The sequence below is a fragment of the Lissotriton helveticus genome, chromosome 7 (genome assembly GCF_964261635.1).
Source record: "Lissotriton helveticus chromosome 7, aLisHel1.1, whole genome shotgun sequence".
In the NCBI taxonomy this organism is placed as follows: Eukaryota; Metazoa; Chordata; class Amphibia; order Caudata; family Salamandridae; genus Lissotriton; species Lissotriton helveticus.
Genome location: NC_136068.1, coordinates 109,580,329 through 109,608,292, shown reverse-complemented (window position 1 = coordinate 109,608,292; position 27,964 = coordinate 109,580,329). Strand labels below are relative to the sequence as shown.

The window sequence follows — 27,964 nt, the reverse complement described above, 5'->3', positions numbered from 1 at the left end:
CCCACAGGCATTTACAGACTCACCATCCAGCTATTCTCAAGCTTTGAAAGGGGGCCTATACACCCCTTCTCTCCCCCACCGCCCCCCGGTTTCATTATGCTTCAGTAAGCAGTTGATTTATTAATTGTATCTACCTCACTAGACAAAAGAAACGAATTAGCAAAGGGGCATAAGACTTCTAGGAAAAAAGTATAAATCGGTCCTCCAAGTTTTCAATATCTACTTCACAGGGTAAGAAACATGTCTGTAGATGGGCAAAGTCATTGTAGGTGAATGCAACCAGTCACGGTCTCCCAGATACGCACTTTACTTGGAAACGAGGGATATTGCAGACAATAGATAATGTGATTTGCGTACTTAGTCAAAATCCTAAGATTATGGAAAGCAAGATATACCAAGACACTACACTGGACGAGGGGAGCACAACACGCCTTTGCAAAAGTGAAACAAGCCCCCTTCCCAGATCCTGTATGGTGTCTGCTTGATTATTCCAAGCCATTTATTCTGAACCAACATAAAAAGGGAATTATATGGCCTATGGTAAGGGTGTGGAATTCTAATCGCTGGACATCCATGACATATGACAAGTTTTCATGTTTATTTTGGCCACTGGACAAGCAAGCTCAACCCACTGCACCATAAACTGTTTGGCAGTCAGTTTGCTGGACCACGGTAAGGATCTAAGATAGTATTGCCTGCAACTAAAGCAAGGTCAGTGCGTATACATATATCATGTTGAAACTTCTATATGTGATTCCTGAATACAAAAGCCTTCACTATTAAGGTGAGTCCTCTACAGAAAAGCTGTGACCTTAGTTTACATTACAAATATTGGTTCCAATATAAATAAAAAGTTTACAGATGTTCACAAAATCAAACAAATTGAGAGCACTAATAATGCTCTAAGATTATGAGCAAAGACATGCAGATGCATGAAAGCAAGACTAGGGACTGCTTTCGAAATGAAATGCATACAAAAAGAGCTAACTGAAAAAACGTTTTGCAAAACTATTGAGCAAATTTACATGCCATTACACAGAGAAATCCTTTAGAAAAATGTGTTTAATGCATGCCAACTTTTTTTCTAAGAAAAAAGCACCAACGAGCACCCATAGATTTATTGAACACTTTCAGAAATTCAGTTTGTAGAAGTAGGTCTGGTAGCAGTATTCATGGCAAACTTTGGTGATCTCCATTTTCCCATTATCAAATACAGACAAGTTTATTTGCTCATGCGAAGGTCTTCTGAGGAGCTGTAAACTTACTTTTACACCCTCCTTTTCCCATGGGATTCCTGCCTCTTTAAAGTCCAACATTTTCCATAAACAGAAAGAGATTAAAAAGAGGTCAAATACTCAAACATGGAAGTTTGCGGGCTGGAGGGGGATACAGATTCACAGAGTATTTCAACCCTAGGCTAGCACTTTCTGCCAACAACAACGCCCCTGTATAGCCCCAGTTATGAGTTGCACAGTACTGGTGGGGTGGTAAATATGTACCCATAAAAATTGGTACCATGCAGTAACACCACTTCAGGAGAGACTAATACCGTTAAACGTGTACGTTTGCTGGTGTACACAGGCTCGGAACTTTTTTATATGTTGAAATATGACCGCTCAGCCCTCCACAGGGCTTGGTCGCCCCACTCACTGCTGCCGCTCCTGCCTGCCTTTGCCGCCTCCTGCCTGCAGATTCCTTCGCTCGCTGCCCGCTGCTCCTGGGAATTTCCCACTGTTCCTGGGAATTTCCCGCTGCTCCTGGGAATTTCCCGCTGCTTCTTTGAATTTCCCGCCGCTGCCTCCCTGCGGCCCCGCCCCCTGTGATTCCATTCGCCGCCCCGCTCCCGCCACCCAGCTGCTCCTCCCTCCCGGCTCCTTACTTAAGGGGACCACAGAGTGTGACCGCTCAGCCCTCCACAGGGCTTGGTCGCCCCACTCACTGCTGCCGCTCCTGCCTGCCTTTGCCGCCTCCTGCCTGCAGATTCCTTCGCTCGCTGCCCGCTGCTCCTGGGAATTTCCCGCTGCTCCTGGGATTTTCCCGCTGCTCCTGGGATTTTCCCGCTGCCTGCTGCCTCTTGGAATTTACCGCCGCTGCCTCCCTGCGGCCCACCCCCTGTGATTCCATTCGCCGCCCCGCTCCCGCCACCCAGCTGCTTCTACCTCCCGGCTCCTTACTTATGACGGCCCCAGAGCGACCGCGCAGCGGACGCGCGCAGCGGGAGCGCCGATTGAGCGCCGAAGGTGCGCCAAAGGTGAGCCCGTCTGCGCCTGTCCACGCCTGGCCCGCGCCCAGTGCCAGGACCCCTGGCCCTCCCCGCCGAGGCAAGACGACCCGACTGACCTACGACGCCGCCACTCTCAACGCACTCAATGCCGGCCGGACCCACGCCTGCTGCCGAGCCACCCCGAGACGCACCCACGGACCCTTCACCTGCTGCACCTGCAAGTTCACCTGCCTCCGAACCTGCCCCGCACCCGCCAAGACAAACACCAGCAGCAACCACCTCAAGTGCATCCTGATCAACACCCGCTCCGTCCACAGACACGCCGTGGAACTCTGGAACCTCCTCGACGCTACATCACCGGACGTCGCCTTCCTCAGGGAAACCTGGATGAAAGCCTCCTCTGCACCAGACATCGCCATCGCCATCCCGGACGGGTACAAGATCATCAGGAGGGACCGCATCAACCAGACCGGAGGTGGCATCGCCATCGTCCACAGGAACACCATCCGCATCACGACCGACGCCAACGACTCCTTCGCCGCAGCCGAACATCTCCACTTCCAGATTCACACCGACCCTAAGACGACCCTCAGAGGCACCCTCGTCTACAGACCCCCGGGACCACGCACACAATTCAGCAAAGACATCACAGACTTCATCAGCCCGCACGCCCTCCCCTCCACCGACTACATCCTCCTCGGGGACCTCAACTTCCACCTGGAGAACAACAAGGACCGCAACACCACCGCCCTGCTGGAAAACCTCGCCAACCTCGGACTCAAGCAACTGGTCAACACCCCCACCCACTACGCCGGCCACACGCTTGATCCCGTCTTCTCTTCCAGCAAGTACATCACCTTCAGCCACGCCACCGGACTCCACTGGACCGACCACAGCTGCGTTCACTTCAGCTTCAAAAGATCCACGACCCACCACCACCCGCAACAGGTACCTCACAGGAATTGGAGCAAGATCACCGCAGACCAGCTCACCACCTCCCTCAGCCAGAGCCCACCCGCCAACACAACGGACCCCAACGAAGCAGCCCGCAACTTCACACAGTGGCTGACCGCCTGCGCCGACGACCTCGCGCCACTAAAGAACCCTCCCAGAAGCAAGAAGGCATCCTGGTTCACCGATGACCTCAAGGACTCCAAGAAGACCTGCCGCACCCTCGAGAAAGCCTGGCTCCTCGACCGGACCACCGACAACATGACCGCCCTCAAACACGCTACCCGCAAGCACCACCAGCTCATCCGCACCATCAAGAAGAAATCCCTGAAGGAACGACTGGACAACAACGCCCACGACAGCAAAGAGCTCTTCACTATCGTCAAGGAGTTCTCCAACCCCAGCACCGGCACCAACGACATCACTCCGTCACAAGACCTCTGCGACTCCCTCGCCTCGTTCTTCCACCGCAAGATCGCCGACATCCACAACAGCTTCGGCGCCCCACCCACGCACCCAACCGTCGAACCAACGCCCCCCACCGCCACCCTTCGCACCTGGACCACGGTGACCACCGAAGACACAGCCCGCACGATGAACACCATCCACTCCGGATCACTGACCGACTCCTGCCCACACCACGTCTTCAACAAGGCCGACTCCACCATCGCACCCCAACTCCGGAACATCATCAACGCCTCCTTCAACACCGCCACCTTCCCGGAGAGCTGTAAGCACGCCGAGATCAGCGCCCTCCTGAAGAAACCTACAGCGGACCCCACCGATCTCAAAAACTTCCGCCCCATCTCGCTCCTCCCTTTTCCTGCTAAAGTCATCGAGAAGATCGTCAACAGACAGCTGACCGCCTTCCTCGAGACGAACGGATCCCTCGACCCCTCGCAGTCCGGCTTCAGAGCCAACCACAGCACCGAGACCGCCCTCATCGCAGCCACCGAAGACATCCGGACCCTGCTCGACAAGGGGGAAACAGTGGCCCTCATCCTCCTGGACCTCTCCGCTGCGTTCGACACGGTCTGCCACCGCACCCTAGTCCAGCGCCTCAGCAACATCGGTATCCAAGAGAAGGCACTGGAGTGGATCATCTCGTTCCTCGCCGGAAGAACACAAAGAGTCCGCCCCCCCCGTTTCGCTCCGAGGCCACCGAAGTCATCTGCGGCGTCCCGCAAGGATCGTCACTCAGCCCCACCCTCTTCAACATCTACATGAAACCTCTCGCAGCCATCGCACGCCAGCACAACCTCAACATCATCTCTTACGCCGACGAAACCCAGCTGATCCTCTCCCTCACCAGAGACCCCGACACCGCCAGAACCTGCCTACACGAAGGGATGAAAGACGTCGCCGAGTGGATGAAGGACAGCCGCCTGAAACTGAACTCGGACAAGACGGAAGTCCTCATCCTGGGATCTTCGCCCTCCGCCTGGGACGACTCCTGGTGGCCCCCAGCCCTGGGCACCGCACCCAAGCCAACCGACCACGCACGCAACCTGGGCTTCATCCTGGACCCCTCCCTCTCGATGACCAGACAAGTCAACGCCGTCTCCTCATCGTGCTTCAACACCCTGCGTATGCTTCGCAAGATCTTCCGCTGGATCCCGACCGAGACCAGGAAGACTGTCACCCAGGCACTCGTCACCAGCCGACTGGACTACGGAAACGCCCTCAACGCCGGAACCACAGCCAAGCTACACTCCAGCGCATCCAGAACGCCTCCGCCCGACTCATCCTGGATGTCCCCCGACGCAGCCACATCTCCAGCCACCTGAGGAACCTGCACTGGCTCCCCGTCGACAAGAGGATCACGTTCCGGCTCCTCACCCACAAGTCTCTCCACGACCTGGGCCCCAAGTACCTCAACGACCTCCTGACCTTCTACACGCCCACCCGCCAGCTACGGTCCACCAGCCTCGCCCTCGCAGCCGTACAACGCATCCGAAGAGCCACCGCCGGAGGAAGTTCATTCTCTTACCTGGCTGCCAAGACTTGGAACTCCCTCCCCATCCACCTTCGGCTGACCCAGGACCATCTCGCCTTCAGGAAACAACTCAAGACCTGGCTGTTCGAGCAGTAGCATACCCCTCCCACTAAGCGCCTTGAGACCCTCCCGGGTGAGTAGTGCGCTATACAAATGGCATGATTGATTGATTGATTGAAAATGGTGCTATAAATTGTCAGCTCAATGCAGGACATCAAAAGGACAAGTGCATTTTTTTAACAGACAAGCAGATTTCATAGGCATCCCTCCCTTAGACGAGAAGATATTTTATAAAATTCCACAACACTTACTAGAGGTACTTGTAAGAACCTGGCCTGATATATGATGTCCACTAACATAAGTGGGCACCTTTCACAAATCCAGACAACCCTTATAGTGATTAACCCCTTCACTGCTAGGCCTTTCCCCCCCCTGTGCTAAGCCTTTTTTTGTCTATTTGGGGTAATTCGCGCTTAGGCCCCTGTAACTTTTTGACCGCATAAGGTATCCACGACAAATTTGCGTCCTTTTTTTCCAACATCATGGGGATTCTAAAGGTACCCAGGGTTTGTGGATTCCCCTGGAGAGGACCCAGAAATTAGCCAAAATACAGCTACATTTTGTGTTTTGGGGGGAAAAATGCTCAAAAAGGGCTACAGATGAAAGCGTCTGGTTTTTTTCCCCCCTGCAAATGGTATCAAAAAAGGGGTTGTGGTGCTGAAATCACCATTTTCCCGGCTTTTCAGGGACAAGCAGACTTTTGTTAGAAAAGCAACATTTTTGACACAGTTGTGGCATTTTCTGGGAAAGCTATACATTTTGGAAAAGTAGACAACATTCTGAATTCAGCAAGGAGTCGTTTGTGTAGATCCTTCAAGGATTCTTTATTGGAACTAACAGTTAAATATAGGAAAAATTGAAAATTAGTTGAAAAAAAACAGCCTTTTGTGTCAACTTTTTCATATGTAACGTCTTCTAATTATGACAACTCTTTGAAAGCACTATACTGTTACATTAGTTGGACCTTACTGGTTGTGGGGATATATAGGACTTGTAGGTTCACCAAGAACCTGACTAACCCAGAGCCACAAACTGAGCAGCGACTTCAATGTTATACTAGTTTTTATCTCATTTAAGTTCCAAAGACTCTATAGAAATCTATATGTGAACTTTTTGGTTATGTTAGCTCTTACGGATTTGCTAATACGTAATCACCTATGGCTAGTAACATGTAAAGTTAAGAATGTTGTTTATATGCTATTGTAAAGCGCTCTGATACCCTGTGCTGGGTCATGTTCGCGCTATAGAAAACACTAAAAATAAATAAATAAATAAATAAATAAATGTTTTTTTATTACCGGGTATATAACAATTATTCTGGGAAAATGTATACATGGAAAAATCGGTATTAAAGACATCTATGTATTTCTGAAATGGGAACAAAATATAGAGTTTAGAAACAGTAGATATTTGCACATTTCCGAAATTGGGAATACTTATTTTTTACACATGGTCTTTCATTTGGAAGGCAGAAATGCATTGAAAGTCAATAGGTAATAACAGTTGCTTTACAAATCTGAATTACTCCAAGGTCTCCCGATAAAAATGGTACCTCACTTGTGTGGGTAGGCTTAGTACCCACTACAGGAAACAGCTCAAAACACAACGTGACCACACCACATGTTTTCAATGAAAAATTACCCTTTTTTTTTTGCAAAGTGCCTAGCTGCAGTTTTTGAACCCTAGCCCTGCTGGCACTTAGGGAAACCTAGAAAACCTATACTTTTTTTTTTAAACTAGACACCCAGGAGAATCCAGGATGGGGTGACTTGACTGCCTCTCACCAGGTTCTGTTACCTAGAATCCCTTGTAAACCTAAACAATTGTAAAAAATACACATTTCTGAGGTGGAAAGTTCTAGAATCTGCGTGTATCCACATATTTCCACTCACCCCGCGTTCCCCAAAGTCTTCAGAGAAAAATGGTACCTCACTTGCATGTGTGGGTCAAGGACCTGTGACAGGCAAGGGCCCAAAACCTATTGAGGCAACATCAAAATTACCTATCACAAAACAACCTGGTGTTGCAAGGGGGGTCCCATGAGTTTTTGGCCCTGGGCTCAGCGGCCATCTAGGGAAACCAAACCCACACATTTCTGGAAACTAGACACCCGGGAGAGTCCAGCGAGGTATGGCTTGAGAGGGTCCCCTAAAGATTTCCTACCCACAATCACCTGCAAACCTCAAATGTAGCTAACAAAAAAAAACACTTTTTTCTCAAAATCCTGTGTGGGAAAGTTCTGGAATCTACGTGGATCCACAATTTTCCTCACACCCAGCCTTCCTCCACGTCTCCCGATAAAAATTATACCTCACCCGCGTGGGTGGGTCAAGTACCCACGACAGGCAAGGGCCCAAAACCTATTGAGGCTACATCAAAATTACCCATCACAAAACAACCTGGTTTTGCAAGGGGGTCCCATGAGTTTGTGACCCCTTGCTCGGCGGCCATCTAGGGAAACCTACCAAACCCAACACATTGCTGAAAACTAGACACCCGGGGAAGGTGTTAGGGTACCCATGCAAGCCATACATCGCCCTCTAGTGGGCTTTTTGGGGCAAATTTTAATTAGGGTGGGGGCTGTCCAAACGGGCATGCCAATGCCCTCACGCTAATTAAAATTAGCCCCAAAAAATCCCTGCCGTCTACTGGGCTTTTTGACAGCCCGGGGCAGGGGGAGGTGGGCGGTAGATTGGGGGCTACTGCCCCATCTGCACTCCAGGGTGGCAGGAGGCTGTAATTTTTGTGGGGGAGGGGGCATGGGCATGCCCGTTTTAGGAGCCCACACCCTAATTCAAATTTGTCCCCAAAACATCGCTGGCTTCTAGTGGGCTTTTTGCCCCCCCCCCCCAGGCAGAAAAGTCCACTAGACGCCAGGGAGGTTTATGGGCAAATTTGAATTAGGGTGGGGGCTGCCACTAACTACCCTAATTAAAATATGCCCATTAAATCCCTGGCGTCTATTTGGGGCTAATACCCCCATATGCCCCCCTGTGGGTCAGAAAGGCTGTAAATGTGTGGCCAGGGAGGTTGAGGGCATTGGCATGCCCATATTGGGCAGCCCCCACCACAAATTATAAAAAAATTTTTTAATCCCTGGCGTATAGTGGGCTATTTGCCCCCCGGGGGGCAGATTTGGGGTTATTGCCCCCAACTGCCCCCCCAGGGGAGGCAGAAAGGCTGTAAGTTTGTGGCCAGGGGTGTTGGGGCATTGGCATGCCCATATTGGGCAGCCCCCACCCCTAATTATTATCCAAGAAAAATCACTGGTTTCTAATGGGCTTTCTACCCCCCCACCCCCCGGGGGGGGCAGATTGTGGGCTACTACCCCAGAGGGGAAGAAAGACTAAATTTGCCCTTTTTAATTGGGGGGGGGGGTCAAAGGCCCTTGCCCAAGGGGACGCTCCCCCCTCCCTGATGCCTAGTGGGTGGATCCCTGCTTTGGGATCGCCCTCCTGGGGCGATCCCCAAGCAGGGATCCACTGGGGAGGGGCACCATTGGAAAGGGGGAATTCTCCCCTTTCCAATGATACCTTTTCCCTCTTTCTTCGTGCCCGGGGGGCTGAGATAGCCCCCTCAGCACATAGAAAGTGAAACTGAAATGAGCCTAGAGGCTCATTTCAGTTTCGGTTTCTGTGCAATGACGACAGCGCGACGTGCGCGCTGATCGTCATTGCAAAGAAACCAGGGAGGGGGGCCTCTGGAGTTGTGGAAGCTCCTCTCCAGCTCCCGAGGCTTTGGGGGAGAGAAGGAAATCACTCTGCTTTCTGCAACAGAGGGATTTCATGCCCCTGGCCTCATGACGGAATGGTTCAAGTCATGAGCACAGGGGCACCGATGCTCATGATGGAATAATTCCGTCATGAGCTTCGAAGGGGTTAAGAGGTCTCAGACAACCTTAGAAAGCTATGCAAGTGGTAGCTGTGGAGAGCAGCCTTCAGGCATAGTCTTAAAGGAGTGTAAAGCAGCTTGTTTTACCAGAATGCAATCTTATAGTATTGATTAAATGAAAGGAGAACCACACAGTAGTTATAAAAATAAGTATTTATTATAGAACACTATCTAATATGTTACAGTATTTCCAAAACGGAGATAGACACAGAGCACACATCACTTCAGCAAAGAAATGATAGTAAATAGCACTAATACACAGTGGGCCACGGGGGGGGGGGGAATCAAACCATATACTAAGTGGTTTAAGAACCACGACTCGAGTCAAGAGACAGTGTGGAGAGGATGTAGATTTGCTGGTACCCCAAGGAACCACCCAAGGGGAGTAGATAGGGATCCCACGGAGTGTGTGTGCAGTGTGTGGACACGACTGCATGCTCTGTACAAGTCTACGTGAAAGTCGCGGTTGGAATTTTAAAGCTTAAGGACCCTTCCCAATGGACTTAGAAGAAACCCCGTGGAAGACAGAAGGTTGGAGAGCCACCCCACCCGTGGATACCGAAATACCGGAGTTACCTATCCCAGGTAAGCCGGGTGCCTAGGTCTGTAGTGGTGTCGGAAACCATCGTCCCATGTCCTTTGTCCAGTTTCGCACCCGAGCAGGAGCTTATGGCTCCCAGGACTGGTTTGAAATGGACTATGCATAGGGACTCCAAATGCACACCCACCCAGCCCTAATATCGTAAATCCTGTCTGTGAGGTGGTCACAACCCCCGAGACGGGATGCCTATTGTCCTGCCTTCCCTGCTCGAGCTTAGCTCAGCAGTAGCAGGGCAGAAATGTGTCTCTGGTCGGCAGCAACCATTTTGTGCTGTCCAGGACTAGGAGGCTGGTACCAGGAACACCAGGAGCCCCGCTAAGGACGCCTCTGAGGGGTGGAATTATACCTCCCACACCGGTTACAGGTGTGGGGGTATGAGTCCAACATGTTTGACACTAAACACGATAGGGTGTGTTTCAGCCGTTTTAGAGTAGGTCATCATGCAGTAGCATAATGCCCCTATAGTAGTATTGCTGCTTCACTGACAACCCGTGAGAATGGACTCCTTAGGCTGCAGGGGTGTCCTGCTCATGCAGGGACACCCTCTCACTTAAACCAGAGAAACCTGCCCTCAGGATTGTAAAGGCCTGCTATAGGGGTGACTTCTAGGTTTTAAGTGCAGTGACCCTTAGATATAGTAAACCTATATCGCCTGCACCAACTTACACAGGCTGCAATGGCATGCCTGTACTTCCATTTTGAATAGTCTCTCATGGGTGCCAAAATGCATGCTGCAGCCCATGGGAGACCTCTGGGGTACCTATGCTCTGGGTACATGGGTGTCATATACTAGGTCTGGCAAGGGTACCCCAGTATTCAATCTGGGCTGTACCTACATACATAACAGTTTAGGGAGAAAGCAGATAGACGGGTCCCAATTAGCAGGATCTCAGTCAGACTAGTCAAAAAACAGCTTAGCACCGGGCAAAAAGTGGGGGTAGACATGCAGAAGGATACTACCGTATTTTCTGGCATATAAGACGACTTTTTAACCCCTTAAAATGTTCTGGAAAGTCGGGGTCGTCTTATACCCCGGGTACAAAATTTGAAGGTAGGTTTTCATGTGTTTTTACATAGCGCGGACTTCACCCGAAGGTGTCAGACCGCTTCTCAATAGGAAATGGGCATTACAGGAGGAAAACGTTACATGTGTGCAAGTAGAGGTACGGTATAGGAGGGCACTCAACCACAAGAACTAACGTTACGTAGGCGATGGTGGCACTGTGGAAGTATCAAAAGCAAACCCACTGAAAGCGGATCTGAAAAAGGGAAATTTAGTTACGGTACCGGTAATCTGCCAAAAACATCAAATTTTCCTTAATGCATCCAGTAGCATATCCACCCTATTTATTGTTCTCGAGACAGGGGAAATCATCTGGCTCCACCACAGGCTATGCTAATGAACAGAAGTAATTTCCACCGCAAACCACCATGCATATGAGTAACAAAACTACCCTAATGTGGATAATGGCAAACCACCATGCATATGAGTACGTAACAATACTAATGTGGATAATGGCGATGGTGGCACTGTGCACTGCGTTGGAAGTGGGGGTAGTCCTATACGGCGAGTATAGCACGAAACCTACATTTTATCAAGAAAAGTAGGGGGTCGTCTTATACGCCGGAATATACGGTACCTTCCTACAGTACTGGTGAAAGATCAAAGAGATCAAAAGAAACTCATCACTTCCTATTAGCCTGCACTCGATGCAGGACCTGAAGGTCTCCCACCTGGTTTGCGATCTGTGGTTGCTACTGTCCTGTATCCTATTTCATAGCCTCCCTCTTGCTCACCACTAAAACCCAACACTTGTCCACAGCCAGACAGTCCCCACATGAGATCCGATGTTTATCTACTTCTCACATTACCATGATCTGCTGCCATAGTCAAACTTAGAGTCTTACTCCCGCCAGCCCATGTTGGGAATCCCCATGATTCCCTAGTTGTTACCTCCCATTTAATTAAGTCACAGATTATTTTCTCTGATGCACCTGTACCCAATAGTGAGGTCATACGCTATGTTAAGGGCTGTGAAATGTGGTAAAATACCTACTTGTCCATGAGGCAGGTTGCTTCATAAATATACATTTCTTGTAACAAAATCCACTTGTCCCTTTAATGCCATGTAGTGCGGCGACAAATTATGGCAGCAATCTCATTATATAACAGCTCTGATATAGTGTCTCTGATTATGCCAGGGCTTATACCATAGCAGTGTTTGAATACTTGAAATCCCCCTATGTTGCCAGGTTTCCGCAGATCTACATACTGGGGCTGAAGGTATTGGTAAGCAATAGTTACAAGGTTAGAATGCCTTTTTGAGTCTGTGCAAACCTACTAACTTGCATGTTCTAAGGGTGTTCAACAACTCTCCTCTAATATTTTCCCATACTGAGAAAAGTTGGAAATTTACTCCTGACAATGGCAGACGTAAACCTTCTTCCGGAGTTGGGAAAAAAGTGGTTGGAGGGAAAGCGAACTTGCAAACACTCAGATTTTCGCATGAGCAAATCTACACTTGCATATTTGCTCATGCTAAAATGCAGTTCACAAATATTTTCTAGTATTATTTCTTGTCCTACTTGAGTAAATGCTTGGGAATTCATGAAAGACATAGCTGCACTTAATGCAAGGACATATACCATGGGTGCACTTTTGAGACTTTCTTTAATAATGGGGCCCCTAATTTGGTCTGGCGTTGACCATGCCCGTTTGCATTTATTAAAATTCTGTCACTCTCACTCTCACTGCATCAGCTTGCTTCACTATGACAGCATTCTGCTCTTTCACAAGGAACATATCGGCACACAAAGTAGTTTTGTTCAGTGCCAGTAACTACTGTAGCAGTGTGTGCTTTTGAGACCAAAAACATTGTTTGCTGTTGGCAATGTTTGTCATAATGAGGGCCCGGAAGCTCCCATACCTTTAAGGTTTTATAAAAACCATGCCAAAACAATTCACACATTGACAAAACTAAAAAGCTGACCACCAATTTCAGACCTACTGGCTTTGTCAATGCTTAATTTGTTTCCCATAATCTCATTGAAAATGGTTACACTGATTTTCGATAATGAATATTTTTGGGAAATACTAGCATGCATCAACACGTTACTAAATGATGCTGCAAAGAAATAGTGCCTGAAATTTTATAGTAGTTTAGCAAAATGTTTTTTTTCCTGCTTTCATTTTTTTAATGAACATTTTATTTTGAAAGCCAAGAATCATCAATCTGGCTTTCAAGCTTCTGCAATATTTGCATCAAATCAGAGAGCATTATACATAACCTCATATTGCTTGTTATATTTGTACACATTTTTTACTGGAACAAATGTCAGTAATGCAGTCGGAGCTTATATTTATACTTGGAGCGCTCACCCTAATAATAAAGGCTTTCCATTAATGAAGCCTAAATAAAGGTTGGAACAGCATTAACATATGGACACAGTTATTACCTTAACTGCAGACAGTGCCCTTCCCTAATGTGTTACTGCAAACTGGCAGCCAAAGTGTTTGTGCCGCAAGGGGTTGGGCCTACTTGTCCCAAGGACAAAAAAAAAACACATGAAAATGGGTTGCCCTTGGCTCCAAACAATATGTCCTGGGCCTTGGGCTATAGGAATTCCACATCCCTGTATGTTTACGGTTCATGGCTGTAAAATGACACAGGCTCTTTAGGAGCCAGATATGCTTTAAGTACATGCTGTTCAAAATGACAAATTGGTCACATACAACTGTATGTCCCACGCACCCGTTTAAGATTTTTTAATAACCCAGACCGACCCAAGAATAAAGGGAAACCAGGGGTCAGCCTGAGGTTTTTTAATCTTTAACCCCCCCGATCTTCATTTATCCAAAGAGCTCCCAACACTGTGGTTGAGCCCACCCCGACTTTTAGGAGTCAGGGTGACCCGATGATGAAGCATGACACCACTAGGGTGTGTGAGGGTAATTAAAACAAAAAGTGTTCCCCCCTACCCCCCTTATTCATGGTTGAGTTAGGTACAATCTTTCACTAGAGAGGCCTCCCTTCCTCTTCCTTTTTTCACACCCCTCTTCCTTTTTTTATTGCTTCTCACATAGAGTTAGCTAGCTTACACCACTGACCACAAGTTGGTCCATTGGGGTACTTTTTTGCGATAGTTATACTACCCAGGGAGGACGTACTCCGATTGAGAAACCTTTCAAACCCTTGAGGTACGGGATACTTCCCAATACCTTGTTATGCTGATATCAGGAAAAATACAGCCAATGGTTTAGGGCCAGCCATAAACTAGCCACTCTGAATTGGATCGCCTTCTTAGGTTGCACGAGTGAGGCACGGAGGGTTGGGTGTTTGGCAGTAAGGCCAAGGAATATGAGGGATTGTATAATTTAGTCCTGAGGGAGCACTTCCTCAATACCCGTTTCACCGACCTGTGCCAACACCTTGTTAACAGCAACGTGGTTGATTGCCGGAAGCTTGCTGAAGAAGCAGACTTCTGGGCCAGCACCCGAGTGTCTAGGAAAAGACCTGGTGGGGAGGGGGAGTCTTCTGCTCCCTAAGAAACCCTACCCGAGAAAAGGGTCAAACCAGAGTTCCAAGTCAGGTCACCCGGAGAAAACCCTCCTGGACCAGAGTTCACCACCGGAGACCACTAGGTGCTAGGAGTGGCATGGGCAATAAAAGGGGGACCCCAAGGGTCCAAAATACATGGGCAGACCACTGGAGAAAAGGCTCAAGGGGTGGCAAGCGTAGCCATGCTGGAAGGAGTTGACTCTGGGCCATGAAGGGCAGTTTTGTGGTGTTTCCCTAGTGTCCATGGGTGATAGTGAGATGGTCCCCCGGATTCAAGTGCCTTAGAATACAGCAAAGCATAGGAAATGGGTCACCAACAATGGGCAGCGGGTAGAGGCTCTGAGTGCTGGTATGACAATGGTAAGAAGTCAAATGGTCTTCACAAAATAGATAATTCCAAAGGCCACCCACCAGGTGGAGGTGACCGACAACAAAGAGGGTTGTTTCCTAGAAGCCCAGGTGCCGTTTGGATGGGGAGAGGTGTGAAGCCTATTGAAGGTTACGGTAAGCTTTGCCACACCAGTGGCTTGTCTGCTGGGTAATGACCTGAAGCACACTATCTTGAAGGAAGTGGAGCTCCGGGCACACGTGGAGATGTTGGGGTTACCCAACTTGATCTGTGCTACCACACGGTCTATGGCGACCAGAGACGGCAGTCAGAGGGGGCTGGAGTCTGGCACAATGGCCCAGCCCCCCGCTGCTAAGAAGGGGAAGAGGAAGGGGCCGCCTCGGAATATATCTCTGTTGAGATGATTGGGAAGTCAGCCGAGGTCACACCAGAATCCATCGAATCCATCAGTGTCCTGCCAGAAATTGGTACTTGGAAGGGGGGCCCACCAGGAAAAAGTTCTGTAGGGCACACTGAGTGCCCCACACTCGAGGCCTATGGCGACAAGCTAAGACCCAAGCAGCGGTGATGAAGCCGGGACTCATCCCCTATACTAGAAAGGTGGACTTCTGTACAGCGAGTCCTGGTCAGGGACCCGAAGGGCCATGAGGTCCTCCAGTTTTATTGGCCCTTCCTACTGGTATTGGCCAATCACATCCCCCCAGGCAGAACATTTGGGCCAGGACAAGACCTTTACCTGACTTGTTGATAAAAATTGATTTATGTTTCATATCTAATGCGGAATCTAATTGTCCGCATAGTGAATGTATGTTGAAAGTGTTAAATGTGTTTGTGTTTTTTCAAACAAGAAAGATCGAAAAATAATGAAATAAAAAGTAAAAAGGTATCAAGTAGATATACCAAACAGATCACAGAGTAATTGTGGTTTGTTTCCCTCAATTGTGAGGAGAAAAAGAAATGTGAGGTTGGCAATCTTTTTTGTGTACTCATAAAATATGGGCATTCCTATGCTCCAAGAGTCTCGGGTAGTGTGGTGTCTGGCTCCAGTGGACACCAGGGGTCAGGGGGAGCAAATCTGTGCATTCCCCAATCAAAAGCCATAACACCTGGGCATCCCACGAGAACGGCAGACCTCTGCCATTTGAGGGCCGAATGGGAAAAGTTGAAGCTCGAGGTTGGGCCACTAAGCCCTAGGGTCGGATCATGGCCCCACTAAAGGTTAAGCTCTGCATTCCAAGGCACAATGGCAGACAGGCCTACAATTTAGGAGAGACATCTATGGTTCAAAAGGAAAACCGATAAAAAACCCAGACTTCAAACACACACGACAGTACAACTACTAGTGCCATCCTCCAGCAAAAGGCGAGATACGCTTGTGGGGATGTTGGAACGCGAAAACCCGGACTGCATTGTGCACATTGTCAGAGTACTTTGTTGGCACATGGAGGTTAACAGTCCAAATAGACACTGGCTTTGGTTGAGGGCCTGCTGAAGTGTGGTGCTCTAAGTGTGCTCGCCAAGGGCCCGACGGCGGACCTCTTGCTCTCCCAGAGATCTCTGGACATCAAAGGATCTCCCCCGAGGGACCTACAACATCTACTCTAACATCTGGAGCGAGGTGTCCTCTTAGGTGCCCGCCTCGGTTACTAAATCCAAACTGGTAGCGTGGTGTGAGCGTGGACTTTACAGATGTGTCTGGAGACTGGATTGCCTAGTGCGGAGTCCCAGAAATCTTGCCCATAAAGGAGGCGTGTGGTTCTCGTACAGCGTGGACTGCGACACTCATAACTGTCTAGTGGTGGCGAGTGGATTCGCCAGTTGCGAAACCCCGCGTGTCTGGTTAAGGGGATCGTGCTGCATTTCTCTTGTGCGACGTGCCGACTTCATGCTCATTGCATGAAGTTTCCGATTCACAGTGTGCGACTCTCGGAGATGGAAGTGTACTCGGAGTAGTGCCTCATTCTAACTCATGTGGCTCTGCTGAAATTGCGTATGTTTTGAGTGTGACAGCACTGGTCTGGTGCACCTGCATCATTGTGTGATGGACGTTGTAACTCATTTCCAGAGAGGTACGGAATTGCAACTCTTCTTTCTGTGTGTGACCGTAACTGCCTGGCGCAACCCAACTCGGTGTGCACCGGTCACTGTGCCTCCTTACCGTGGAGATGAGGAATTTTGAAACTCATTGTGTTTGAAATCTGAAGTGCCTGGTGTGACTCATTCCTGCACTCACCAGTTGCTCTGCCTGGATCACCTGGGCACGACCCGGATCATAGTGTACCAATTAGCACTCCTCTTCTACCGAGAGGCTCCCTTGTGCTACTGCCCATACATCGGTTATTCTCTTGTGGACCCTCATTGCAGCAGACCAATTGCCCTCTCCACACCTTGCCCCTCCAGAAAACATCTTGGCACCAGGTAGTAGTGAGAGATTGACTGGGTTGAAGAAACGCTTCAGAGACAGTTCAGTAACAGGTTAAGAGACTGTGTGACTCCTTTGTGTCTAGAGACCTGTGGTTGAACTTCATCAGCGGCTGCTAACGTCTCCCTTGTGTAGGTCTACCTCCTAATTAAAACCGTTACGTATTCCCACCTGCTTCATAAGGACCCAGACTAAGTTTGACATTGGACGCGTGCCACCCGGTGTCCAGGAGGCAAGGCTGGATATCTTTCATCCGGGGTATAGGACAATAGGGGTGAACTTGAGGGTGGAGAGAGGCTTGGGCCATAGAGTTTGAAGAGGGTGAACCATATACCTGCTGGGTACAAGTGGCACCACATTTGGGATGCGGAGTGCGTATGTGTATGTAAGAGCATGCTGTGTGGACTGGCTGATACCCGTCACACCGCATAGGGATGCGGAGTGAGTGTGTGAGTGAGGACCGCCTGTATTTCATGACACTGGGCAGTGGTGTTGCCTTATATGTTGATTAGTGCCAAAAGCACAATACCTTGTGGCACAGGCTTTCTGTTGCTTGGCTTGCGCTTGCGATGCTGCTAGAAAGTGTTCTATGAATTGTGCATGTACATAATCTAGATATTGTATACCGCACAAGGGTGCGCTCTCTCAATTGGGATCATGGTGCTGATAGTAACCTCGCATATAAAACAATTAACTGTCTCATTAATGATGAAATTAATCATGAAGTCAACAGACTAATGTCAATCGAATTACCTGACATGTCGCACAGGAAGGTGCAGTAGGGAGAAATTGAGAAAGTATGTGTTCTACTTTTGTGTTACCGTAATTGCAATGAGATTTTGCTTGCCATGGTTAGTGACATTAGTTCCAAGCTGAGCCACTTCTGACATACTCAGCTTAATTTTCATGTTTAGATCTACCAAGAGTCTCAAGTAGCTTTTTCAATGCCAAAGAAGTTTACATTATTGTACCTTTTTTAAGGTCAACTGGTGCCTTTCTCACTAGAACTCTGTACACCTGCTGTGATCCAAAGGTCTTAGTTTCAGTCATGTGTAGAGAGAAGCAGTTCAGTAGAATCCTTCTTTAGTACAAAAAATACAACACGACCAAGATTTTGATGGGACAATAAGCCTGTTTTGTAGAATTTTATCAAAATAATCCTGTAGGACTCGTGTCCAGACATGTGAAACCAAAAGATTATATAGACCATGGAAGTAAATCTGCTTTCGCACCTATGAGAAGTCCAAATAGGTTTATTAAAAGCAAAACTAAACAATCTGAGTAACAAGGTTGAGTGTTGGAGTCCCAATGCCTCCCTGAACCGGGGGGTAAGTTGTTCAGCAGTAGATGTTTATCGTGGCAAATCACAGCTTAAATCCTATTGCTAACCTAGGGGAAAACCTTTTCATTGGACACCTAAGGATTTGGAAGTATTATCCGAACTAAAGAAAGGATTGACGGATGTAACTGTAAGAAATTGGGGTATTCATTGTGTAAATTCCCACTTCAAGCAAGAACCACAATCCTTGCCAGGGTGAACCATTATAGACTCTAAATAAACCTGAGCTCTAACCCCTGCCAGTTATGGCACAAAGCAGACAGGCTTAACTTAGAGTCAATATGTACATTATTTATGCAACACTAAAACAGCAATAACGTTGAAAGGCAAAACCAAACAAATTGCAAAACAAATTAGAAAAATAAATTAACAAAAAGTCGCCAGAATGAGAAAAATCCAATACAAGGAACCAAAAATGTGGATTTTTACGTTTTTAAGCAGAAATAATGCCAAGAAACACAAAGTGCCAATGGTAGGTCCTTTTGTGCTTGTACCAGACTAGGGGCATTTGTTGCTGATCGCGATGAAATGCATGTCCGATACACTAACCAGGTTCGTCCTGGTCAAAAATGTTACTTTCTAACTTTAGTCCTTTAAGTCCAAATCCACTACAGGAGTACTCTTCTAAAGCCTCCAGAAGAGGTGCTTAGTGACTCACAGGGTAGCAGGCCGAGGCCAACAGTAGGGTCCAGTGGCCACTGGTCAGCTGCAAGAAAAGGCCTCTTGTAACTTGTTGTGTTTCTGTAACTTTATTAGGTCAGTCTTATGACCTCTGGGGTCCAATTCTTTGTCTTGGGTACAAGCGGGAGAGTAGGTCCAATCTTCTCTGCTCAAATCTCAGACAATAGTTCAAGTTCAGGTTCAGTAATTTGTATAGCGCACTACTCACCCAGAGGGTCTCAAGGCGCTTGAGTGAGGGTGGGAGCGTTATTTATCGAATAGCCAGGTTTTTAGCTGCTTTCTGAAGGAGAGGTGGTTATGTGTGAGGCGGAGGTGAGTGGGGAGAGAATTCCAGGTCTTGGCCGCTAAGTAGGAGAAAGATCTTCCTCCCATGGTGGATCTATTGATGCGCGGGATAGTGGCGAGGGCTTGATTGGATGAGCGAAGTTGGCGGGTGGGTGTGTAGAAGGATAGTCGTTTGCTGAGGCATTCGGGTCCTAGGTCGTAGAGGGCCTTGTGTGCGTGGGTTAGGAGACGGAACATTATTCTTTTGTTGATGGGTAGCCAGTGGAGATCTTTCAGGTGACCGGAAATGTGAGCTTGACGGGGGATGTCCAGTATGAGTCTGGCTGAGGCGTTTTGGATGTGTTGGAGTTTTTTCTGTAGTTTGGCTATGGTTCCGGCGTAGAGGGTGTTTCCATAATTTAGTCGGCTAGTAACTAGTGCGTGGGTGACTGTCTTTCTAGTATCGGTGGGGATCCAGCGGAAGATTTTTTTGAGCATGCGTAGGATGTTGAAGCAAGATGATGAAACGGCGTTGACTTGTCTGGTCATCGATAGGGAGGAGTCTAGGATGAAGCCCAGGTTACGTGCGTGATTTGTGGGTATGGGTGCTGTGCCCAGAGCCGGTGGCCACCATGAGTTGTCCCATGCAGAGGGGGATGATCCTAGGATGAGGACTTCCATTTTGTCCGAGTTAAGTTTTAAACGACTGTTCTTCATCCATTCGGCTACTTCTTTCATTCCTTCTTGAAGATTGGTGAGGGAGAGGATCAATTGGGTGTCGTCCGCGTAGGAGATGATGTTGAGGTTGTGTTGTCTCGCGATGGATGCGAGGGGACTCATGTACACATTGAAGAGGGTGGGACTGAGTGAGGATCCTTGTGGTACGCCGCAGAAGACTTCGGTTGCCTCCGATTTGAATGGGGGGAGGCGGACTCTCTGGGTTCTTCCGGCGAGGAACGAGATGATCCAGTCCAGCGCTTTTCCTTGAATTCCGACGTTGCTGAGGCGTTGTATGAGGGTGCTATGACAGACTGTGTCGAAGGCGGCGGAGAGGTCAAGTAGGATGAGGGCAACTGTTTCTCCGTTGTCCAGTAGTGTTCGGATGTCGTCTGTAGCAGCGATGAGGGCGGTTTCGGTGCTGTGTTTGGCTCGGAAGCCGGACTGTGAGGGCTCAAGTGAATTGTTGGATTCAAGGAAGGTGGCAAGCTGACTATTGACGGCTTTCTCGATGACTTTGGCCGGGAAGGGGAGGAGTGAGATGGGGCGGTAGTTCTTAAGTTCGGATGGGTCCGCTGTGGGTTTCTTCAGCAGGGCAGTGAGTTCGGCATGTTTCCAGCTTTCTGGGAAGGTAGCGGAGTTGAAGGAGCAGTTGATGACATCACGAAGATGGGGTGCGATGATGGAGTCTGCTTTGTTGAAAATGTGGTGGGGACATGGGTCGTTTGGCGATCCTGAGTGGACGGAGTTCATCAGGCGGATGGTGTCTACCGTCGAGATTGGTTTCCAGGTGCAGAGGTTGTGAGAGTGCCGTTTAGGTTCGGAGGTGGGTGGAATGGGTTGTTCTTCGGACAGGTTTCCAAAGCGGTTATGAATGTCGGCGATTTTGTTGTGGAAGAAAGCGGATAGAGAGTCGCAGAGGTCTTGTGAGGGAGTGATGTCGTTGGTGCCGGCAGTGGGGTTGGTAAATTCTCTAACGATGTTGAATAATTCTTTACTGTTGTTGGTATTGTTGTCGAGTCGATCCTTGAATGCTGATTTCTTGGTGGATCGGATCACTGGTGGTGTTTGCGGGTGGCGTCCTTGAGGGTGGCCAGGTTGTCAGTGGATGGGTTTTTTCTCCATATTTTCTCGAAAGTACGACATAACTTCTTGGATTTCTAGAGGTCATCGTTGAACCATGGGGCCTTTTTGTTACCTTGTCTGGTCTGGTGGTTTTTCAAGGGTGCTAATTCGTCAGCGTTGAGGGTGATCCAGTGTGTGAGATTGGTGGCAGCTTGGTTTGGGTCCGATGATGTGGCAGGGGGGTTTTGGTTAAGTGACGTGAGGAGTTGGTCGGTGGTGATTTTGTTCCAATTTCTTCGGGGAATAGGTTGTGGGGGGTTGTGGGTCGTGGTCTTTTTGTAGCTGAAGTGAACGCAGCTGTGGACTGTCCAATGGAGAGTTGAGGTGTGATCGAATGAGATGTGATTGCTGGAGGTGAAGATAGGGCCGAGCGTGTGTCCGGCAAGGTGGGTGGCGGTGTCAACAAGTTGTTTGAGCCCAAGATTGGCCATGTTGTCCAGAAGGGTGGCGGTGTTGCTGTCATTTTTCTTTTCCAGGTGAAAGTTTAGGTCTCCCAGTAGAATGTAGTCCTCTGAGGAGAGGGCGTGTGCGCTGATGAAGTCAGTGATGTCTTCGTTGAAATGTGTGCGGGTTCCTGGTGGTCTGTAGATGAGGGTGCCTCTAAGAGTGGCCCTGGGGTCGGTGTGGATCTGGAAGTGAAGGTGTTCGGCGGTTGCGAGGTTAACGTCTGAGTTGGTCGTGATTCGGATGGTGTTCTTATGGACTATGGCAATGCCTCCTCCTGTTTGGTTGGTGCGGTCTTTTCGGATGATCTTGTAAGCGTCTGAGATGGCTATGGCGATGTCGGGCGCTGATGAGGCATTCATCCAAGTTTCTGTAAGGAAGGCGACGTCCGGCGATGTGGTGTCGAGTAGGTCCCAGAGTTCAGTGGCGTGTCTGTGGACCTGGACCGATCGGGTGTTCAGCAAGATGCACTTCAGGTGGTTGGAGTGGGAGCTGTGTTTGGAGTTTGTGGGTTTGGTTTGGTTCCTGACGCAGGCGAATTTGCAGGAGTGGCAGGCGAAGGGTCCATAGGTGAGTCCTGGGGTGGCCGTGCAGCATTGTGATTTGCGGCCGGGGTTAAGGGCAAAGAGGGCGGCAGCATCGTACGTAGTGCGGGTGGAGTGGGTTTTGCGACAGCCAGGGGGTCTGGCGTTGGGCGCGGTCCAGGCGCGGACGGGCTTACCTTTGGCGCACCTTCGGCGCGCATAGGGCGCGACCGCTGCGCGCGGGGGCATCGGTCATATGTGGATGGGGGAGGGGCGAGGTCAGCTGGGAGGCGGGAGCGGGGTGGAGCTACGGGCTGAGAAACACAACAAACAACAAAATGGCTGCACCAGTTCGAAAGCGAAACTGGGCGAGACTGGGGCACAATCAGAGGCACAATCGAGCAGAAATACTTGAAAATAAAACAATGATAACAGGACAATGCGCAGATTGAAATAAGCAGCGCTACATATGCAAATTGCACAAAGCAGGCAGCGGCAGCAATGCGGGGGTGAAATAGCGCAATGAGAGGCAGCAGAGCGAGCGGAGCGCAGATGCGGTGGTCAGAGTCAGCTGGCAGGCGCTACGATACCGCAAATCTGCTTCAGAGCGCTCAGGTATCTCAGATCACCAAGCCTTGGGAACGTGGGGGAGCGGCCTCTTCTGAGCGAGTCAGGAGAGTCACCATATGTTCAGTACTCTTTTAATCTTGCCACATTTATGGCTGGGACAAGCATGTGGGTGAGAATGACTCCTCGGTATGTCCTAACCAATGAAGTAAGGCACCCAGGGATAACCCTACACACTATGGCCATTTTCATGAGAGTGAAAGTCTTCTGCACACTAAACTTGGCACTTGAGGGCTGTGTGTGTGTGGGGAGGGGGTTTTACTATGGTAATCCCACTGCCCTCCCACATCCAGAATCAAATTACAGTCGTAGGCAGTCTCTGAATCCAAACTCGGAGACAAACGTATGTGTTGTGTCTAGCTATGCTTAGGAACGGGTGGGGGACGGGGAAGGGAAGGGGGAAAGGGAGAGGGGGGGGGGGGAGGTGCCGTTGTTCTGGTTCCACGGCATTACCTTGACTGCTGCTGGACCAGACACACCCGTTTCCTCTGGTTGATGTTCTCTAATAAAGATCTACGACTTCCTGGATTCATTTATACCACCGACGCAACAAGCTGGGGGCATCTACGCTGCAAACATCAGAGAACCTCTTTGCAGCCTTTTTCGTATTTAGTCACAGTTTTCACAGATTTTTAACAGTGATTTATTCCGTGGTGTACAGTGACTATTTCCGCTGTCCTGGACTGCTGTGCTAGTTGTAACCACATGTGAGTTATGGCCTTTTAACTCGAGGTAAAGTTCTAGCTGCGCTTAGCGGAGACAGTTACTCGCCTGCATGTTTTGATATGCCCTGAAAATGGCTTTAGAGACATTTTCACTGGAAGGACATGTTTAACATTAACCATTTACATGCCCTACCTTTAAAACCCATGTACCCTTCATTAAAGGCAAGTAGGGCTTAAAGGTAATTTAAAAGGAGGGTTTTAGGTAAGTTTGGATTTGAAGCTTAAGACCTGCATGGTGAGGCTACTGGTGGATGACCTATAGTCATGTCTACATTGTCACTATAGAGGATGGCACAATGGGTGCTGTAGTCCACTTGTTACATTTAGCTTACTGGCCCTGTGTACACCTTTGTGCCATATACTAGAGACTTTTAAATAAACCAATCAGGATGAAAAGAGGAGCACAAGCAATTTACCACTGGTTAGCAAGAGTAAAATGCACATAGTTCTAGAGCCAGCAAAAAGAAGCATCAGGAGAAGTGAAGAAAAAAAATCTCGAGTGACCTTGCAGCAAAGGCAAATTTCCAACACGATCTGAGACGTCTATCGATGAAACTGATGTTTCTGGTAATGCAATATGAGTGGTGTTTTGCTAAATTATAAAAATTCATCTCCCATACAACAAGTCAAGCAGAAACAAATTATTCAGCCAGCAAATAAGAATTAACAACAATAAAAGAGGCACACAAGTAATTGAGTTTTTTCTGTCAGAAGCTTTGCATCAAGATACTGTAAGACCAGATCATGGAAACCTGCAGATATTAAAACAAGCCACATTTTGACACAGTTGGGAGTGGGCGTCTTTATCTCAACAGTATGACGTTCATATAAACTTACATTCCTGGTTCCCTCAAAACTGTGACTGACTACCTAATCAGAAAGCATCCTAAAAGAGAAGACACTCTACAGAAGATAGGATATTACCAAGAATTTTGTAAACAGAATATTTCTTATGAACTCTTTTACTAAACTTGTTCAAGAAAACACACAATATTATTGGGCCAAGAGAAGGGAAGACATTCAAAGAGTGGAATAAATTATTTGTGTTGATAAGAAGCGTTGTGTACCCACTGAGAAATTTCAAAGAATTATTTTGCAAGCTATGCATGATTACTTGATAGCAAGACATTGTAGGTGCAAGATAACCTAAGATGTCATTCTATGTCAGTTTTGGCAGCCCTTAGCTCATCAAAATATTTAAGACTATGAGCCTTATGTACAACGAATGCACAGGGTAAAAGTGTTTGCAATTTGTTCACAGACTTTTAGAGGATGGTTTGGCATTTTGTGATCCAACGTATGTACGAACAAGTTGGGTCAAAAATAACAATTGTATTGGGTCGCAATTACACCTACCTCAAAAATATTAATGCGGTAGGTCATACACTGCAATTCACCTCCATTACATTGATGACGGCCTGCAGTGATAAGCAGACTGCTAGGTCTGCGATTTTTTTTAAAGTAGCAAAAAAGAAGCTTTTTTTCTTAAAGAGCTTAATTTCCTTAAAGGAAAACAACAAGGATTTAAACTTTTTTTTAATTACCATAAGCAGTGGGCCCGTGGAGTAATGCCTACACCTAAAAAAATGTTGTCAATATTCACAAACAGGAAGGAATTCCTTGGGGAACCTGTCTCCAATGCAAATTGTTTGCCATCTCCTTTGAGGTATTGGCAACTTTTCACTGGAAAATGCATTTGGATGCCGTAAACACAGCCTCTTTAATTTGGAATGCGGTAAACTTGTTGATTATTCACAGTTTGCACTTCGGACATCTTCAAAGGCAATTTTGAAATCACAAAGGTTCTTATTTTCTGAATGTGAGCCTTTGCAACTGCAAAGTAATTTTGTACATAAGCCCGAAAGATTGTGTGGCATAGCTGTATAGGATAGAGAGTGCTCAGTTCAAATATGATCTTATGCTTTCATTGGAGCTGCCTTGATAGTCAGCGGCCTACATATCAAAAGATGTCTTTGTTGACTGCTAAAATAAGAAAGTTGTACTACAATCATGGGTACTGTGAATTAATTAACTAAAATTGCTCACTTATCTCCCTGATCAAAGAAACCATCCGCAGCTCAAATGGCAACTGCTTTCTTTTCTAGTATAGTTTGATACCATGGTCTTGAAAAGAATAAAGTATCAGACAGAGGAGGTCAATGTGTGTCCAAGTTCTGGGCTCGTTGTGCAATAATGTCAATATTTAAAGGGCTTTGTTATATGGATGTCATTAACTGACAAGAGGTCAAACTGAGCATCTCAACAAAACATGAGACTAACACCTATGTTGCTTTGTTAATTCTTTATAATCTAACTTGAAACATTTACAGACAAACACTAAATCGGAGTATATTCATGCATTTTTCCAAAGAATACAGTCCCTGTTTGCCAAGTAGGGATACCATCCTTGTATATGTCTTTTAAAATCAACCACAGACATAACAATTTCAGGCTTTGAAGGAGACTTATAGGAACCACCATTCCAATTTGAATATTGGTCAGGAAGGCACAAAAGAAGGGCTCTCCAGTATAATGCAGAAACTAGCTTATTGTTCTCATCCTAACACTTATTTAAGATTTGTAGGTGTAAGTTATTTATATGCTTTTAGGACCTTTTCACCATATAGCAAACCTCACCCCTTGCCTGAGGTTACCTTCCACGTTGTGAACTCATCCTTTTCATGTCTCTGTGTTAAAACCCATACAGCCACCTTACCTGAAATAGGCATATCGGCCTACTAAACCTATCCCTGTAGATGGACATTTAGAGTTCATTGCTAAATAAATTTGTGATTTTTATATTTTCAATGAAAGAAATTCAACATTTCAAAGATTCTGAAGGATATTAGATCTTAGGAGCCAAGTCCTCTGGTCATGTTTTGTACCTTTTAAAGAAACTCCATTTTCAACGTCCTGATAAACCAGATCTTTTTGAGGGAACAGTTGAAAGAAATTTCAGACACTGGGGCACGACCAGCCAGCCAAGAAACTGGCCACACATTAGCCCAGCTTTCGCACAATAGCTGGCACGTCCATCACAATCAGTCATTTTAGTGATTTAGAATCTCCTGCAGTCACTGCAATTGACATTCTCAATCTTAAAAAAAGCCATGGCGTCGAATTTGCTGTGTAGACAATTGCAGAAACTAAAGCATTAATGACAAAGCCACAGAGACCACAAGCGGACTGCACCAAAACACTACAATAACTTTTTCCCATCTAAGGATTGCACGATAGGTCTTCTATTTCCTTCCAAAGCAATATTTGAACTTGATTTGTGTGTAGCCTGCATATTAAACTCCCAGTGACAAGTGAGAAACTTTGTACTTGTACTAAGCTCTGAAATCATGTAACCTGCCCATTTTTGAAAGTGCTTCTCAATGAATCACTTTAACGGGCAAATATCCTAACTCCTGGGTAATACTGCACCACCCAACGGCAGTGAAGTGATAAGAATACTGCTCTGGGATTTACTACAAAACTGTAAATGAGATCTGTATTTGAATTGACTGGTCTGCAAAAAAAAGAAAAAAAAATGATTTTGTATAAATGTATATGCAAAACTATTCTGCTGTGATTTGTTAGCTTAAACAGCGGCTAGGGTGCTGGGAAACCCTTTGTGGGTAACTGTGCCACTTTATAAGACTATAAAATAAGATAAGAATCCTGCAGTGCATATAACTAGGGAAATAATAACAGACTGCCTCAATTGTGACAAGGGAAGGGAAATACCCTGGCTTGCTGCTAGTAGGAAGAGGCTGATTAGCGTGAATCTTGAGTGTATATTTTTAAATCCTATCGACTCAGAAGGTATAAGTAAAAAAAACGTACATAAGGCCCTATATATAGTTTACAGTAAAGCCAGATATGAAACAGAGGTACAGAAATCTTCTGTCGCTAGATATATGATGATCGAGAATACTTCCCACTTACCATCTAGCTATCTTTTAAAACCGAATATATCTCTTTGTCCCACAGTCTTTTCCACCGCATGGTTTCACAGAGCGGCCGTTACAACGATCGCGTTGTGATTCCGCATACCATTACTCCACAAGTCGGAACAACGACTTGCGGAGGGGGGCGCTGGATGTTGGAATAGTATAATTTACTATTCCAACTCCAGTCTGTGCGGACACTAGGGAAGGTGTTGGATTTAAAATTAGTTTTATTTGCGATATCATAAAATACACTGTCTACGCATGTGTAATGACATATCACTGAAGCAACAATTATTTTCAAACAGGGTACACATAAACAGATTTGCAATTACATGTTTCTGGTGAACTACTAAAATATAACGTTACATTATACGTGCATATTTTCTTAATCCACCTTTCGGTGGACATACCTGCTATTAAGAATGCGCCCTTTATGGTCTCCTTCATGTAAAATCCCGTTACTCAATAAAACGTATCTCGCTGGGTACAGTTGTGGCGCATTCCATTTGATACCGTATCTCAGTAGC

General features: G+C 47.3%; 1 protein-coding gene across 2 annotated transcripts in view; it reads right to left on the bottom strand.

Moving 5' to 3' along the window:
• The window catches only part of ARFGAP1 (ARF GTPase activating protein 1), a 160,261-nt gene that overhangs the window by 131,247 nt on the left and 1,050 nt on the right, over window positions 1-27,964 (bottom strand). The window lies entirely within an intron of this gene.